We start from the raw sequence: 19,737 nt of genomic DNA on the forward strand, positions 1-19,737 counted from the left end.
TTCAATGCGTCAGTGGATGTGAATAGGAGGAAGGATTGTACTCTTTGTTAGTGAGGGTGTCGGAAAAGAAGCATCCAGACATCGTGCCGAAAAACAGCTGGAAAGAGAGGCAGATGATGACTGAATACATCAGTGGAGCGATTGACTAATGCATTTTTGTTTAAAGATGGCTGGATCAGGGTATAGATTAATGGACAAGTGTGTAAGGGTGCATATTTATGTATGGATGGATGCGTTTGAGATGGTTATTCGTCTGTGTGTGGATGGATAGATCGTTGGAACAATGAATGGATTGCTGAGTGTGGATGAATGAATATACAGGTCTTGTGTCTCTGTGGGTAAATGGATAATGGTGAGAAAGTACAAATGGGTGCACATGGAGGGGTATATAAATACATGTTGGTGGATGGATGAAAGCATGATTGTGTCAACTGTTGGATGCTTGGGTGTATGAAAGTATATGGATGGACGTAAGGGTGTATTATAATGGATGAATTCATTAAGTTGTATGGATGTGTGGGATGGTCGAGACTGCATAGGTGTTTGCGAGTGGATGGGTGGAAAGGTGAATGACTGGATGAATGCTTGGTTAGAGGATATGTGAGTGCGTACATGCATGCGTGTAAATTAAATAGTTCATACATTGGCTACAATGAAATAAGGTGGACATTAAATGCATTGCTGTATGTTGCTCTAATATACAGAAGGCCTAATATAAAGGATTCTAATTGATTGCCTTTAATGTGGAAGACCAATAAATGATACTAACAGATGCAGACCATAGAAAAGCCCTCGTTCAGGTGGATACTATGTGATGGCACAATGAGCTTTTGAAAGATATTAATACTGTGTACAAATATTAGTAAAGATATTAAAACGGTGTTTAAGATTCTTGTTAATGGGGAACAAGTAGGCCTGGGTATTGTTTCAATGTTGCCAGACTAATCAGAGTAATTTCGGTAATACCACAATACTCTTTGATGCGGAATTACCAATAATAACACAATTATGCCTGCATAAATAAGAGTATTTGGGAGAAAATAACCCTACCATGAGAGCATATTTAGCTGCTTACACTGTTGTTTATGTTTTGTTGCATTTAGCAGTATTTTCTAAGCCAAAATGCATCAGTGCGTCCATTTTAGATGAAAGGGAGCATTTTGAATAAAGAAAGTAATGCCAAAAGTAAGTTGGAGGAATATCTTACCACAAGTGCACATTTAGTGCTCACTGTTCAAGTTCTTTTGCATTTAGTGCTATTTCTTAGTGCAAAATGCATTCTCACATTCATTGTTAACATGAGTGGGCATTTGTGTGCTAAGAATAAATTGCTAAATGCACAATTAGTCTTCCTGCGTAATTCCGTGCAGTCTCACTGAAATTTGGTTAATTTTGCATGAATATGCTGCACGGATTTATGCAAATTATGCCCACCCCTAGAAAAAGGCATCTCTTTTTAGGCTAAATGTGAGAAATTCAAGTATCATATGATCTTCTCTTTAGGAGACTGCACTGCCTGCCTGTAGTTGTTATCGCCATTTAACATAATGAACCTTATAGGTTCTCTTCAATATCTGTCTGGCAGAGCATGAAATTGTATATTGTCACCCGTAGGAGGAAGAATTCGCATTATACATTTTTGTAGTATACAATTTACTAGCGCTGTTTGAGCATTAATATCTATAGGGCATGGCACTCCAGGTCCCTTAATGATCAGACATGGAGTCATAATGGCCGAGGAGAAGTCCAGGATCCACGCTGCTTCCCAGTCAACAACATTATAGGAATTCCCTGTCCTTTGGACAGGGAATTCATTGTTAATGTAAACCTTGAGATTTGTTGGTTTGTGATATTATGCAGATTGGTACATCGCACTCACTCAGGAGAATATCCTGATGAGAAATAGGTGTGAGTTTAGCCAGACCTAGGATTACTTTAAAAGGCAGGTCTTCAGCTTTCTGCATTATTCTTGTGTGTAGCGGCAGGTCATTCCACATTTTAGCAGCAATGTAGAAGGCTTGTTCTCCAGATCTGGTTTTATGTATTCATTGTGGAGAAGTGTGGCTCAATGGTTAGAGCGGGTAGACCCTGATGCAGATGTCTAGCCCGGGACCAGGGTTCAATTCCCCGCCTCGGCGGGTCTTGGGCTCAAAAATTCCACAGACCTGATAATTCTCCCCTCGGTGCCTATTCCAATCATGGAGTCCCACTCTGTAACTCTGGGCAATAGCTTGCTTAATCTCCACAACGGCCCCCAAGGCCCCCACAACGCTAAGGATGCCTGGCCTCCACCTTGGGGGTGCCCAGGAGTGGACACTTCACAGGAAAAGCCAGGATGGGTTCCACAGCGGTATTCGTACAAGCACCTTGAGATCCTTGCGGTGAGTAGTGCGCTATACAAGTATCAATTTACATTTACATGGGATGTGTACAACTTTGAGTCCAGATGAGCAGAGGGGTCTGAAAGGTTATATGGGATACAATGTGGTTAGTATTAGGTCATTGGATATGATCGGGAGACATTTAGGGCCCGATGTAGGTAGCCAAATACCGGTCGGAAACGGCCAAAAATACCGATTTTTGGCCGTTTCCGACCGGTATGTGGATATTGAGATGTAGGGGCATGTAAAATTACAGAATCAGTAATTTTACCGATTCGGTAAAATACCGAATTGCTAAAATTACCGAATCTGTAATTTTAGATGTAGGTAGCACTGTTTTCAGTGATACAAGGGTTTAAGAATTCGTTATTTACCACCAACTAGTAGGTGGTGGTAAATAATGAAAACCCTTCAAAAAGCATTTTTTTTGCTTTAAAAATTGTGCCATGTTGCAGACATACATGCCCTAAGGGCATGTATGTCCGCAACATGTGCACCCATGCACAATTGAGGGGTGCAACAGGGTGTCAAAGTGACACCCTGCCACCCTTCAATGTTTCCCCCAATTACCGAATGGGCCTCAAGGCCCATAGGAATCAATGACAATTACAGACTCGGTAAATACCGATTCATTAATTACCGAATCATACCGATTCGGTAATTAATTCGGTAAATATACCTACATCCCGATTGCCAGTTCTTAAATACCGAATCGGTATGATTCGGTATTTAAGAATCGGTAATCTGGGATTACCTACATCTGGCCCTAGGTGAGGTCTGTCAGTTCTCATTGCAGTTTGAAGTTGCGGCAAATGGTGGTTATTTATTTGCTGGAGAATTGAGAGAAATGTTTGCAGTAGTCCGGTGAGGGGGTGTTATTGATGGAGGCTGCTGCTGGTGAGGTGAAATTCTTCACAATGGCAAAGATTTCTTTGCTTTTGTTGGTGCTGGCATTGATGCTGTCTGTCAGAGCAGCACTTTGGTGGTTGCATCTCAGGAAGCATTTGAATGAGCTCCTGTTTGCATTATCTTGGCTCATTCTCCATTTGTTCCTCAATTGTTTGCTGTGGCATTTTATCAGTCTAATTTCCTCGATATACCAACTGGTTTGGGGAATAGATCCTGTATTGCTCTATTTGAGAAGGGCAAAATGTTGGTGCAGCAGGTGATCCAATTGTGGACATTTTTGATGGCTCGTGGGAGGCTGTTGCTAAATTTGGGGTGGTGGGTGTTGAGAGCATTATTCCAGTCCTTGTTAGTGATGCAGTTCCAGTTTCGGTGGTCTAGTCTTGTGGTGGTGTGTGTGCATTGGACTAGGACAATGATGCTGAATTTGATGGAGGGCGTGGTCTGTCAAAGAATCTGTTGTGAGCTCATTGACTCAGATGGTGTCAAAGATGGTGAGGCGTCCGGCGATGTGGATAGGTCCCTTTACTTATTGGGTGAGGCCAATGCTTCCAAAGTATTTGATGAGTGCTTTTGAGGGTCAGCAAGGTCTTCCAGATGAAAGTTCATGTCTCTGAGTAGAGTGTAATTGCTAGTATTGAGGGTGAATGGTGTACCAAAGTCTGTTGTGGTTTTGGTGAAGTTGATGCCTGGTCCCGGTGGTCTGCAGTTGAGAGCCCTGCTGAGGGTAAAATTGACTGTGGCTGGAGCTTGAATGACAGGTGTTCCATTTTTGAAGGATGACTTGTCCGCAGAGGTTGTGCTGCTGATGGCATTCTTGTGGATGATGATGATTTCTCCTCCAGGTTTGTGAAGGCTTTTGTACCTGGTGATCTTGTAGCTGGCGGGATGGCTTTGGTGATATCAGATGCCCATGCAGGGTCAGCAAGATTTCTGTAAGGAAAAGTAGGTTTGCGGCACTATCATGAAGCAGCACTCTGATTTCTGTGGAGTGTTGGATGAGTGAGCTGGAGTTGAGGTGCATGCATGGGAATGGAGAGTGTTCTGTGGGTGGTTGCTGTGTGAGTGTGAAAGAGCGGCGTCGGTATGGGTTGGGTGTGGGAACGTGCCTAAAAACTTGCAGGAAACATGGGAGATGGCATGGAGGGTCATAGTGGGAATTGACAAGAGGACTTGGTTTCCTGGTGCTGGGCAGGGTCTAGGCGTAGACAGACACAGATGGGCTTGGCTTTGGTGCACCAGGGGTGCGTCTGCTGCATGTCTGTGCTGCAGATGCCATTAAGTCGGTCCTGGTGGGAGAGTGATTTCACTTCCTCTGCAGATGGATGGTGGAAAAACAAGTGATGTCACTCACTGTGCATATGTATGATGGGAAATCCAGTGGTCACTTACTGTGGAGATGGGTTGATAATATGATTGCTCTTGCTTGACTTCTTCTTTTAAAGACAGTTTTAGCAGAACACCAGTGATGTCACTTCCTGTGCTGATGGATGATGGAAAATCCAGCAATGTCAAGTCTCATCTGATTATATAATTCCTGTGTGCCATTTCTACCATAAATAGAAGTTGTGTCAGAGGTTTTGGGAAACAAGTGGAAGAAGTATTGCTTCTGCTAGTCATGAAAGCATCCTTTCTCTGGTAGCAAAGTCTACAATACACCTTACAATACACCTCTGATAGACATAAAAGGGTGAATGGCAAGAATATTGTTTTCACAAATACTAAGTTGCAACAATGCCGTGTCAAAAATATTGTCATGTCAAAAATATTGAGAAACAGACTAGAAGGTTGGTTAGAAAATAATTTTTATGTATTTAATTAAAATTGTTATCTTAATGTTTACCTAAATTATGTTGTTATAAATACACTTTCAATTAATGTAATATATAATAGTTATTATATTATTGTAGGTGTCATTATTGGTATTATTGTTTTAGTATAGTTGTTAAGTTTGAATGATTAATTAAGTTTTCTTACATTTAATGAGTATGTTATACATCAGTAAGGGGCTGATGGGTTTATAGAGGTATATGGTTGGAAGGTATTGAAATTATAAATATAGTTTTTAAAATTGTTTTTCAAGTCAAATAAATGTTTGTTACACATATAATATGTTTGAAATATTCTTGTATTTAATAGTGTTTACTTCAATGTATTTGTATTTAATATTTTTTAATTATTTCAATGTACAGTTGTTTTTATATTAATGTTTACTGTTATTATTATAAAAACATGTTTAGTATAGTTTGTGAGCTTTATTGTGTAAGTAATTTTCTTTACTTTAATGATCAATTTGTAGTTCAGTAGAGGGTCCTGGTGTTCGAGCAGTGGTCAGAGGTCACAATATGCTTGGCAGGAGTGCCACGGTCCCACCCAGCATATTACGAGTTTCATCTCTGTCAGGGTTTTCATGGTGGTTCCATAATATGTGCCCCCTACGTGCATGCACATAGGTTCTTGCACATCATAGACTTCGTGTCCATGCAGTGCAGGAACATTGGAGTGTGGTCCCATTGTGCTAGCCTTTTTCACAGCCACCGTCACCTTTAAAGGAGGCATGCCATGAGACCGCCACGCCACTTGCCTGCCAGACTACTTGTAAGTCGTAATCTATCGGGTGGGTGGGGCGACCTTCAGCAGATTCATGGTGCAGCAGTTTGCAATACAGTTGCAATACAGTGCCACCGCTCCGCTGAAAAGTCGTAATCGGCCCCATAGTGTATTGTTAATATAATCAAAGTTCAATTTGCGAGTGTTTGTAATAGTCTGAGAAAACCATACCCCAAATATTTTATTTTTGGGAATTGCATTACTTAAGATATTTAGAGGTAGTATTTCCGATTTAATAGTATTGAGCCAACAAACTGACAACTGGGAGAAAGTAGTTACTTGTTGAAGGATAGTAGGAAGGGAAATGGTAGGGTTAAAGCAATATAGGAGGATGTCATCAGCATAAACTGACATCTTAATTTGTTGTGCCCCAACTTGAAAGCCAGAAATGTGTGGGTCCTGTCTGATTTTGGTTAAAAAGAATTTGAGTATGATAACAAACAAAAGAGGAGCTAATGGCCATCCTTGACGTACACCTCTGAGCAAAGAAAAATAATCAGGGAGCATACCGTTGACACAAATTGCAGCCTTAGGACCTCTATACAACAAGGAGATAAAAGAAAAACAATCCATTTTAATGCATGAACCATAAATCCCCAACTGATCTTATCAAAACCTTTTCTGCATCCAAAGCAATAACAGCAATAAAGGAATAACAGCAATAGGATGGTCCAATATGGATGCATTAGTTTGAAAATTGACACAAGCATTGTCAGAGGCCAGCCTGCCTTTAACAAAACCAGATTGTTCAGGACCTATGAGATCATGTAAGATAGGTTCAACATGCAATGCTAAAATCTTTGTGAAAATCTTATAGTTAATGTTAACTAAAAAAAATGGAGCAAAAATTCTTACATTGCGTGAGTTCCTTATTGTCTTTTGGAATTGAACAAATCATAGCATCCTAGAAGAAGCCTTGAGAAAACGCTATTGATGAATGAGGTAAACAAAAGTAGTAGTTTGGGGAGGAGGAATTTTGCAAAATGATTATAAAATTAGATAGTAAAACCATCAGGTCCAGGGTGATTTCTGATAACCAATAATATCTGCACCTAGCAATTCAAAATCAATATGCTGGGATTGAGGAGGTGGAAGGGATTGACAATGTTTAGGCAAATCTGATTGTAAACGCTTTGTCTCTGGGGAGTAAAGTTTTGTATAGAAATCAATGAATTATGTTAAAATATCCTTGCCTTTAAAAAAACAATTCACCTCATTGTTCCTTAAAGATTCTATTCTTGTTCTATCTTTTTTAATTTTCAAATAGTTTGCCAATAATCTTCCAATTTTATTTTGACTCCCATACTAATCAGCATAACACTTTAATATATATGGAGAGGCAGCATTTGTAGTTAATCTGTTAAAAGTGAGTTTAGCATCAATAAGGTGCTTCATGGAAACCTTGCTTTTTAAATGATAGTAAGAATACTCCAGTTATTTTTAATTTTAATGAATCAACATTTATTATAAAACCCTGTGCTGCTGCCATAAAGGAATGCCAAAACATTACGAAGTCGGAGTCAGGAGTGCTGTTAAGAGCAAAAAATTCAGAAGCAAAGGCTTCAAATAGAGATGTAAAACCTGGAGCCGATAACGATGTCATGAGGAAAGCCTCCGACAGACAGTCAGATTCTCCTAGACCTTGTCAAATCCCATCCATCCGACTTGGCCGGAATCCAAGCCGCCTGACTGATTATGATGTTTGCAGTTGGAAGGGACAGTGTTTCCGACTGACCCATTACGATGTCGGATTCTGACAGCCATTCTGACTCAGACTGTCCGTCATGAAAAGGCTGTCAGAAACTTAATTTGGGGGCCTGAGGTTGGTTGGGGTCGAGGGGTTGCCCAAGGGACACCCCTGTAAACCCATGCACTGTGTGACTGGCACCATGAGGTGCCCATGACAGGGTGCCAGGTTTTCCGCAGACACCCATTTTCTCCATAGGGGCCTGTGTTGTCAGTCGTAACAAGAGCTCCCATAGAAGTCTATGAGTGCCTGATAGAACGATGTTCGGAAGCATCGTATTCGGTCAGGCGGAACCTCCGATCGCGAGGCGGTTGGAACCAAATCCGACAAGGATTTAGGAGGAAAGTTACCGCACGACACCGCAATCGGTGCTTTAGTGTCTAAAAAGTAGTGAATTATTATAATGCCATCTACCTGCATGTGCCAAAAAGGGTATAACATCAAGATCATTGTATATTGGTGCGTGGTCGGATATCAAAATTGTTCCTGTATTTTCTAAGGAAAAGATCATCGATCTATTCAGGATTGAAAATGATGAGGGACAGAATAGAAGGTGTATTAGTGAATATCTGGGTGACATTGTCTCCAAATATCAACTAATGACTTTCGTTGAATGGAATGGTAAATTTAAATTATGAATGCATTTTAGTGTGTATACATTTGACAGCTGAGTTTATGTCCAATATGATTGTGAATTTGATTACATTCACCTCCGAAAAACAATTGTTATTGACATGGTGGCATCTTGTCTCTAGCAGTGTTTCACAGAAGTCTGTTCTCTATGAATAGTTCTACAGTAAGCAGATTACTTTAAAAAGAAGATTACTAAAAAAAAACAGAAATGTTGAAAAAAAAAATTAATCATTGGAAAAAGTTCCAAGTTTAGTCTTTGCTTTTGAAAAATAAAGGACAAATTCAGAGTCTTCCCAGTACACTGTGTGCTGAATCAAAAGTCAGTGTATGGGGATGGAGAAAAAAAGAAATCTTCTAACCCTGTAGACAAATAGTCATCTACCATTGCAGGTGAAAGTTGAATTATTTATTTATTTATTTATTTATTTTTTGCTATTTTTAAAGCGCGCAAATACCCATACGGGTGTCTCGGCGCTAGTGATCAGAAACTCCTTACTCTTTGAGGGTAGTTAGGCAGAGGAGAAAAACCATGTCTTGAGGCTCTTTCGGAATTTGATGAGGGTGGGGGCAGTTTTGATATGCAGAGGGAGGGTATTCCATAGTTTGGCCGTAGCTGTAGTAAAGCACCTGTCTCCCCAAGTGGCCTTTTTTGTCCGAGGGACAGAGAGCATGCAAGTAGTAGAAGATCGAAGTGTTCTACTGTGCTCCGGAGGATGAAGAGCCATTTTTAGGAACTTAGGCCCTGGGTAATTAAGGGTCTTGTAAGCTATACAAAGAGCCTTGAATTTTATTCGGTTCCTGATTGGGAGCCAGTGGAGCTCTTTGATGCGGTGGGATACCGATGTGAATTTGGGGATTGAAAGTAAAATTCTTGCAGCCGCGTTTTGAACGGTCTGGAATTTATTAAGGACTCCTTCCTGCGCATTAAGAAGCAGAGAGTTACAATAGTCCGTTTTTGAGAATACAAGGGTACTAATGAGGGTTTTGCCACCTGACTGAGGTAGATATGGAAGAAGTTTCTTGATTTTTTTGAGTACAAAGAATGCAGATGATGTCACGGCATTGGCGTGGTGGTGAAAGGTCAGTTTGTCATCGAAGATAACTCCCAAATTGCGCACCTTCATCACCGGTTTGGGGGGGGATCCCAGCTCCGGAGGCCACCATTGTGGGGACCATGCTGGTTTCAAGCTCCCGAATGTCATCACCTCCGTTTTATCGGTGTTAAGCTTGAGGCAGTTTGATGACATCCAGGAGCTTATTGCCTTCATACCTTCCTGGAAGTTGGCTGCTACGCTGGCTCCGTTATCATGCACCGATAGCACTAGTTGCGTGTCATCGGCGTATGTGGTCAGTGCAATGCCATAGGATTTTATCACCCTCGCCAAGTCCGATACATAGATATTAAAAAGCGTCGGACTTAGCGAGGAGCCTTGTGGGACTCCACAGGGGAGAGAGAAGGTCTGGGAGGTGTAGTTACCCATTTTGACAATCTGTGGCCGGTTGGCGAGAAATGAAGCGATCAGGTCTTTGGCTGTTCCTCCTATTCCCAGGGCTGCGACACGGTCGATCAAAATGATATGATCGACCGTGTCAAATGCAGCGGAGAGATCCAGGAGTATCAAGACAGCTGATCCTCCTTTGTCCATAGTTGTTCTAATTTCGTCCGCGGCTTTTAGTAATGCCGTCTCAGTCCCGTGTCCCTGCCTAAAACCGAACTGAGTGTCGTCTAGCAAGTAGTTGTCGTTTATGTATTTTGACAACTGCAAGTTCATGGCTTTTTCAAAAATCTTTGCTGGAAATGGGAGACAAGCGATAGGTCTATAGCTTGCTGGAAGAAGAGGGTCTAGCGTGGGTTTTTTCAGCAAAGGTTTTATGATCGCTTCTTTCCAGACTGACGGATATGTTCCCGTAGTGAATATGGCATTACATATAGTGGATAGTGACGGGGAGATTGCTTCCGGTATGCGGTTGAGAATGGAGGGGGGACAAGGGTCCAAGGGGGAGCCGGATTTGATGCTGGCTACTAGATGTTGAATGTGATCTTTGTCTACAGGGTTAAAGGATAAAAAAGTTGGTGAATTGCTAGTAGAGGGGGAAGTCACAGATTGTGGAGAGGTAGGTCGCGAAAAAGTCTGGAAGATGGAACTGACTTTTTCCTCAAAGAAACTGGCCAAGGCATCGGTCAGTGATTGGGAAGTCTCTAAAGGCGGCGTCGGGGGGTTGGATAAGGTGGTGACTACCCTGAATAATTCTCCTGATGAATTTTTTGCCTGATTGATCTGAGTGATAAAGTAGTGACTTTTCTCGGTGGTTATCGCTCTTTTGTAGATAGCGAGGGCATTTTTGTAGTTGGATTTGTCTGCCGGGCTGTAGTTGCGACGCCATTGTCTTTCCAGGTTCCTGCAATGTTGTTTCTGCATGCGTAGGGCCTCCGTGAACCAAGGGGCTGAGGGTGTAGTTCTATTTCGGCGTGTTGATTTGGGAGGGGCTAGTATGTTACAGGCCAAGTCCAGGTTGGTCAGGTAGTTTAGAGATGCTTTGGTGGGGTCTTGCTCAGTAGGGATATATGTGTCCTGTATCATCTCTGCTAATTGCGATATATCAATGTTTTTCCAGTCTCTGTATGTTGATCGAGCTGGTACATCAGTGTTTGATTTAGTGGCTGTTGTTTGTATTGTGAAGCAAATAGCTGAATGGTCTGACCAGATCAAAGGGATTATCTGGGTAATATTTACAAGAGGACTATTTGTAAATATGCCGTCTAATGTGTGACCGGCCTGATGAGTCGGAGAGTTAATGAGCTGTATTAGTCCCACAGTTTCAAGATCTGAGATAAGTTGCATGGTATCTAGGTTATTTGAAATCTCAAGGTGAAAGTTAAAGTCACCTAGTAACGTAAACTGGGGGGGTGCCAGCGACTGCTTCCAGTAAGGTACCTATGTTAGATAAAAACTTCGCTCTTGAACCAGGAGGGCGGTAAATCAGCATTCCCTTAAAGGATGCTTTTGCTGATAAGCCTAAAGTGAATGTAAGTGACTCGTATTCTGAACATATATGTGGTTTGGTCGCGAGTTTGAAGTGGCTTTTATAAATGATGGCAATGCCGCCACCTCTTTTTATTGGTCTATCGAGTCTACAAACGTTAAAATTGTTGGGAGTGGCTTCTGCAAAGTCGGGTCCTGAGGCCTCGTCGCCCCAAGTTTCGGTAATAAACAATAGGTCGAGTTTATACGCATCGATCAAGTCGGCTATTTCCGTTTTGTGTTTAGGGAGGGATCTGGCGTTTATTAATGCCGCTTGTATGGAAGGTATGTTATTTATTGAGGATTTACTGGAACGTTTGATGCAAGATGGACGTGTCTTAAAATAGGGAGTGGGTGCGGTAGATCCGCTAGATGTCTTAGTTGTCGTAATTCGCCGGCGGAGTAGGTTATTCTTACCGTATGTGAGTGAAGCCGTGGGTCTGGAGTAGCAGGGGGGGTGGCCGTTGGCCCGTCCTCGGCGCGGACGAGCGCAGACGAGCTTGCCTTATGCGCGCCTTCGGCGCGCAAACGGCGCTCCCGCTGCGCTCGTCCGCTGCGCTTGCGTGGAAAGCACATTTGTAGGAGTGGGGTAGTGGGCGTGGCCTGAGGGTGGGCGTGGCCTGTCGGCCGAGAAATCTTTCCTCCAAACAGCGCTTAGATCCGCTGATTGTTGGTAGCTTGCCTAGCGAAAGTGACAGAGATTAGCTCTGTGTTAGTGCCCAGATTAAAATAAAGCTTTGAAACAATGTGAAATAATGTTTTAAAAATCGAGCGTGGACACCTCCGGCTTCCGCCTCAGAGGTCTAAGAGATTCCCAGTGACGCGCTATCACTCAGCGCTTACATAGGCTGGGATGGTGGGCGTGGCCTGAGGGTGGGCGTGGCCTGTCGGCCGAGAAATCTTTCCTCCAAACAGCGCTTAGATCCGCTGATTGTTGGTAGCTTGCCTAGCGAAAGTGACAGAGATTAGCTCTGTGTTAGTGCCCAGATTAAAATAAAGCTTTGAAACAATGTGAAATAATGTTTTAAAAATCGAGCGTGGACACCTCCGGCTTCCGCCTCAGAGGTCTAAGAGATTCCCAGTGACGCGCTATCACTCAGCGCTTACATAGGCTGGGATGGTGGGCGTGGCCTGAGGGTGGGCGTGGCCTGTCGGCCGAGAAATCTTTCCTCCAAACAGCGCTTAGATCCGCTGATTGTTGGTAGCTTGCCTAGCGAAAGTGACAGAGATTAGCTCTGTGTTAGTGCCCAGATTAAAATAAAGCTTTGAAACAATGTGAAATAATGTTTTAAAAATCGAGCGTGGACACCTCCGGCTTCCGCCTCAGAGGTCTAAGAGATTCCCAGTGACGCGCTATCACTCAGCGCTTACATAGGCTGGGATGGTGGGCGTGGCCTGAGGGTGGGCGTGGCCTGTCGGCCGAGAAATCTTTCCTCCAAACAGCGCTTAGATCCGCTGATTGTTGGTAGCTTGCCTAGCGAAAGTGACAGAGATTAGCTCTGTGTTAGTGCCCAGATTAAAATAAAGCTTTGAAACAATGTGAAATAATGTTTTAAAAATCGAGCGTGGACACCTCCGGCTTCCGCCTCAGAGGTCTAAGAGATTCCCAGTGACGCGCTATCACTCAGCGCTTACATAGGCTGGGATGGTGGGCGTGGCCTGAGGGTGGGCGTGGCCTGTCGGCCGAGAAATCTTTCCTCCAAACAGCGCTTAGATCCGCTGATTGTTGGTAGCTTGTCTAGCGAAAGTGACAGAGATTAGCTCTGTGTTAGTGCCCAGATTAAAATAAAGCTTTGAAACAATGTGAAATAATGTTTTAAAAATCGAGCGTGGACACCTCCGGCTTCCGCCTCAGAGGTCTAAGAGATTCCCAGTGACGCGCTATCACTCAGCGCTTACATAGGCTGGGATGGTGGGCGTGGCCTGAGGGTGGGCGTGGCCTGTCGGCCGAGAAATCTTTCCTCCAAACAGCGCTTAGATCCGCTGATTGTTGGTAGCTTGCCTAGCGAAAGTGACAGAGATTAGCTCTGTGTTAGTGCCCAGATTAAAATAAAGCTTTGAAACAATGTGAAATAATGTTTTAAAAATCGAGCGTGGACACCTCCGGCTTCCGCCTCAGAGGTCTAAGAGATTCCCAGTGACGCGCTATCACTCAGCGCTTACATAGGCTGGGATGGTGGGCGTGGCCTGAGGGTGGGCGTGGCCTGTCGGCCGAGAAATCTTTCCTCCAAACAGCGCTTAGATCCGCTGATTGTTGGTAGCTTGCCTAGCGAAAGTGACAGAGATTAGCTCTGTGTTAGTGCCCAGATTAAAATAAAGCTTTGAAACAATGTGAAATAATGTTTTAAAAATCGAGCGTGGACACCTCCGGCTTCCGCCTCAGAGGTCTAAGAGATTCCCAGTGACGCGCTATCACTCAGCGCTTACATAGGCTGGGATGGTGGGCGTGGCCTGAGGGTGGGCGTGGCCTGTCGGCCGAGAAATCTTTCCTCCAAACAGCGCTTAGATCCGCTGATTGTTGGTAGCTTGCCTAGCGAAAGTGACAGAGATTAGCTCTGTGTTAGTGCCCAGATTAAAATAAAGCTTTGAAACAATGTGAAATAATGTTTTAAAAATCGAGCGTGGACACCTCCGGCTTCCGCCTCAGAGGTCTAAGAGATTCCCAGTGACGCGCTATCACTCAGCGCTTACATAGGCTGGGATGGTGGGCGTGGCCTGAGGGTGGGCGTGGCCTGTCGGCCGAGAAATCTTTCCTCCAAACAGCGCTTAGATCCGCTGATTGTTGGTAGCTTGCCTAGCGAAAGTGACAGAGATTAGCTCTGTGTTAGTGCCCAGATTAAAATAAAGCTTTGAAACAATGTGAAATAATGTTTTAAAAATCGAGCGTGGACACCTCCGGCTTCCGCCTCAGAGGTCTAAGAGATTCCCCTCGTTTAGAAGACTAAACGCTCATAGATGAAAAGCATCACCTTCAGCATTGGAAGCATCGGCAATGTTCGATTCCGATGTTAACTGTGTGCCTGTTGATTCCTCGCATAACTCAGCAGCAGCAATTTGCGTCTGTGAGATCTCAATGAATGCTGTCATCAGGATTGGTAGCTGCTGGGGACAACACACAGCATGGGCAGTTATTGGGTCCAGCAGAGTATCGATATCCGTTGACATGACTGATGAAAGTGTTAGACTGATGTCTAGCACACATTCTTCACCACAAAGTAGGCATCATAGAACAGGTAAGATGACATCTTGCCAGATTGGTCTGAATGACAGAAACCATGTGGTATTTAATTCTCGTAGACAAGGTAAACCCAAAATTTGGACGATGCGCTCACAACACTTTATCTCCAGTAGAGCCCTCGCCACAGGGCATTGGGTGTCGCTGGTGATTTGGCTTGCCATATCATAGCAGTAGGAGCAAAAACAGGATCCCTAAAAGTAGTGACAGTCTGCCAAACACAGACTGCACAAAGTTGGGAATTATTCCGAGGACTACTTGAAAAGGTGCTAACAGTCCTGAACAAACATTCTGAAATACATGTACAATACCGCTTGTATCAGACATGTTTAAGATACATCCCCAAATTTCTGAGAAATGTATAGGGCTGTTTGTATTCAAATTGGCATGTATCTTGGCTGAAGTCCTTGCGACTTGTAGATCATAGGTTTCTTTGTCCAAGGTCAGAGGCACTGTTTGTTGCAAAAGAATGGCTTTCATTCTGCTTAGAGTATCAATTTGTATAGAAGAGATGTTCAGTGGGGCCATGAAGGCGACTCCCTGGCTGTTTCTATTTCGGGGAACAAGACTTGCATACAGCAGGTGACCCAGGATGTAACCGTTACTAGATATGGGATACCTGGCAACATGCCACAGCAGCTGTGATCATTCAACATGAGGTATCTTCTATTTGAAAGTTTTCCAAAAATTTGATTAATCACTGCAGCTGGTGAACCTTGCAGGTGGCAGGATAAATTTGTAGTGGAACCATTACAAGCCCCGTGTAAATAAATACCTCGGCATAGGAGAGAACCGCTTAGTGCGTTTTCACAGTTTGTACCGCGAAGAAACACTTCACGCCCCCACTCCAACATCTGTGTGTGTAAGGTAAATCCCAGGATGTCTTGATCTATCTTTTACCCAACCTTTCATATTTGCCTGCTGGTTTATGTTTTAGGCAATACTGAAAATGGAAAGTTGTAAAAGGCAGAGTATTTTTACCATGTATGATCCACTCAGTAGCTGTTTTTTCTGCCACAGTGAATGGTAATTTTTCCAGTTTTTCGATGCTCATCACTGTATAGTCTGCTCCCCTTTGTGCCAATTTAATCTGTTTATCAGTGAGATTGAATTCTGAAAACAGTGACGTAGTGTTGATTAAACGCCAAGGCACATAGCCTGCACGCTGGTTTTGTAGCGTCCAGCCTAATAGCATGATAGAACGTAGTTGAGACAGACAATGTTGCAAGGTGACCAAGTCTTGTTCTATAATGTCTATGGCAGACGATACAATACTGTTCAATAAATATGTCACGGACGACAGAGTCATTAACCATTGTCTACTACAGCAAGAGATTTCTCTAAATGAATACAAACAACTTCTCGTATTTGTTCTGAAGTTTCTGTGTGGGTAACCTTCCATATTTTATTATAAGCATCGTAGATACCGGCATATATAAAACATTTTTGACGCAGTCTTCTTGGACCTAGCAAGAATTCCCAAAGGTCTGCACCTTCTTGAAGTAAAGTTAAGTGTTGTTTCACATCCTCTAGTGTAGATTTCTGTAGCCAATCAAGGCAAAGTTTTCCTACACTGTATGTTGTAATTACCCCTGGATGTTGTCTTTGAACATAGCGTGGGTCTGGCCTATTGATAGTGAAACCCTGTGTTTTGTTCAGGAATCGATCTTGACAGTTGTTTGTGTCTGTGGGCCAGAGCAAGCATTTTTTCCATTCCGGATCTGATCTGTTGTGATGCAAAATAGTATGTTCTTCGACCTCCCCAGGTATGGATGGAGTGTTCATGTCTTTGATCTTGGCTATCCCAAAGCAAGACGTTTGTTGGACAGTGTCATTGAAAAAGATAATTTGCTCAGGGATGATACATGCTCTAAACAAAGCTTCTACCCCCTGCACTTGCCAATCATTTGTACCCCAGACAGATTTTGTCTCAACGTTGTCTTTCCAATAGTCAAAACCCTGTCTAGACAGTTGGGCAATAAAGGCTGCAGAATAAATCTGTTTTGTATTAGTTAACATATGTTTCGTTCCTGTCATGTTCATCTGCTCATGAAAAACGTTTCTGGATTTGACAAGTTGAGCCCTGAAAAATATGGAAATTTCTTTGCAAAAGTTTTTGAGCTACCCTTTGGAGGTGTAGGACAATGTTCCCTTTGGTTATACATAAATACATTTCTAGATGTTGCAGTCTTATGCAAGAAATGATGGCCAATATAACAATACATTTGTTTATAGTCTGATGAACCCTCCAAATATTCATGATTTGTGAATACTGCAAACATTTGTAGATCAGACATCATGTTATTAACAGTATCAGAGTCCCATTCACCAGAAAAGGTACTAGAGGTAAACAAAAGTCACTTAAAGATTTTTTAAATAAGTGTGGAACCTTCAAAAGTTCCGACGAGCCAAGAATCTCATATTCGGTTTTGTCCCAAACTATACCATCTGGCTTCATGATGGGATGATTTGTGCGGCTGGAGAAGTAAGTTCACTCTTTTACTTGCTGTGTCCATTTGAATATATCTTCTATTGATCCGCATACCCAGAGTTATTACCAGAGCTAACCAAAGTAGAAAGAAGAATATTCCCAAAACAATCCATAGTTCAATCCATGGTGAAACCAGATAAGTGTTTTTCAGGAGATTAAAAAAATCTGTTACTTGTTCTTTGAAAGTTCTTTGTGCTGACATCGTTTCAGGTTCGCTAGGATCCTCAGGAAACATATCAAGGTTACAAAAATAGCCAGAGGCAGTTCAATCAATAGTTGGAATTGCATCAGGATTTGTTGAAATCGCTGGAACCAGTTGATCACGTGTTACGTTGGTGTAGACAGGTGTATCAGGATGAACTGTTATTTAGGTTTCAGGAGGAACGAGTTCCATAGCATTGTTGCTTAGTTCTTCATGTCTTACTGTAGAATCTTCAAAGGTGATGAGTCTCTCAGTTTGAACCTCTTGTATTGTAGCTAGAGGAGTGCGTCTGCTACATTGTCAGAGTCCACTTGGCCTACTGCTTAGTATAGGCCACATAGTGTGGTTTGAACAGGTCGATGGACAAAATCTTTTCTCCTTTTTACCAGCAAGGGGCAGCAAAAGTACTGTTTTTGATCCGTGGATTGCTAGGACAGGTACTAGTTGTCTGTAAGAAGGCCCAAATTCCTCTTGTCCGCGATCTTTTCTCTGACTAGATCACCAAGCTTTGGGATCCAGACAGGCCTTGCTGGGATGGCTGGTTTTTCCCCAGTGGTGGTTGGCTTCAGGACCATGTTGCTTTTTTTCGAACTTAGTTCATTTAAGTCCTGTAAAACAGCCAAACGATCTTTGATATCAAATTATTTATTTTCCATCACTGTGCCCTGCATGTCAAGTTCCAGTACCAACATTCTAGTCCCAAATAGGACCTCATATGGAGTGACCCCCCCTAGAGAACTTCTTGGCAAATTATTTACTGATTGTTAAACCCCATAAAGATGTTTGACCCACCTGTCACCCGAACCTAATACCCTAGCTGTTATAGACTGTTATATAACAGAATTTCCCTCAGGATGCAATGGAGAAGAATACCGCAATGCTATGCCCCAAACTGGCCATGGCTTCTTTGTAAGCTCGAGAGCTAAACGCAGGGCCCTGGTCAGAGTGTAGTGTGCCTATTGTGTATGTGCAGATAAAGACTCACAAATCTTTTATAACAGTTCGAGCGTCAACCGAGCGCTGAGATCACATCCATAGGAACGTTGGAAACTAATCCACTGCAACCATGATATATTTATAGTTACCATCCGTTTGTAAGGGATCACAGTGGTCCAGGTAAACACAAGCTAATGGTTTATCTGAAACTAACAGGGGCATCTGCGCAGGATGTTTCACAGTAGAGACTTTCATCTTTTGACATATTTCACAGTCCTAATGCTGGGCCACCAGTATCTCTGTTTTAATAATGATACTGATGCGGAAACACCTGCATGATCAGAGGCGATCCCTTCTTTCCTTCTGTGCTGCTAGGATTAGCCCTAATCTATGTTCCATGTTTGGTGTTACCCCATCCCCCACTCCAGGGATTCGAGCAAACAGAACATTGTTCACATCAATTATATACGAGAATTTGAGTGGAAACTGTTTAGGTAATGTGGCACCGCTGCCTTTGCTTGAAGTATTGACAGCGAGTATTATTTCACTCAGACATGCCAAGAATTCTGCCAACATAACTCAGGAACTGAAAATGGGCTCAGACACTGCTGGACAGTGCAGCAGAAGTACCAATAGCTCGCCAGAACCTGAAGGAACTTCTGGAGACAGTGGACTTGAATGAGCACATACAAGTGGAGACTGTAGACATCAGGGTTAGTTCTCCACAAAAGTTATATGAAATAACACTCCGGATGGAGGGAGATATTCTAAAAAAAGTGAAAGCCCTGTAACTGGAAGGAGGCACCTCAGGCAAGGGTAGAACTCACAGATGGCAGAGTCCAGCAGCACCAGCAGATTTGCAGGAAGTGTTTTGGGTCCCTGAGAGTTCTTAACAGGAGGCAAGCACACACAAACTCTTGGAGAAACTTCACAAGCAGGATACACCTCAAAGTCCAGTACGTAGTCCTTTCCTTGGCAGAAGCCGCAACTGCAGCCCAACCCCACACAGCAAAGGGGCAGTACTCCTCCTCACAGCTCTCCAGCTCTTCTCATTGGCAAAGGTTTCTCTTGATTTGAGAAGTAATCTAAAGTTCTGGGGTTTAAGATCTACTACTTATACCCCATTTTGTCTTTGTTCTCTTTGTGCAAAGGTCTGTGAACCCAGTCCAAACCAGCTCTGTCCTCACTGGTGCAGTGTGACCACAGGGGTTGGAGACAGGCCCTATTCAGGTGAAAGGAAATCTCATCCCACTACTCTAAATGCAGCCAAGCCCCATTCATCTCAGCTCTGAGTCATCCAGGAAGGGAAGGCACACCTCAACCCCTGAAGTGACTGTCTACAGGGAATTCATATCCTCATCAGCCCCTGTCACTATAAAACCAGAATGTCAATCCACAAACAGGCAGAGGCACAGAGAATGGTTAAACAAGAAAATGCCTACTTTCTAAAAGTGGCATTTTCAAACACACAATTAAAAAAACATCTTTACTAAAAGATGTGTTATTGATTTCGGAGATCCTAAACTTTATTTCTCGATCTTTTCCCAATGGGATGTATTACTAGTAAGATGTT

The sequence above is a fragment of the Lissotriton helveticus genome, chromosome 2_2 (genome assembly GCF_964261635.1).
Source record: "Lissotriton helveticus chromosome 2_2, aLisHel1.1, whole genome shotgun sequence".
Classification (NCBI taxonomy): domain Eukaryota; kingdom Metazoa; phylum Chordata; class Amphibia; order Caudata; family Salamandridae; genus Lissotriton; species Lissotriton helveticus.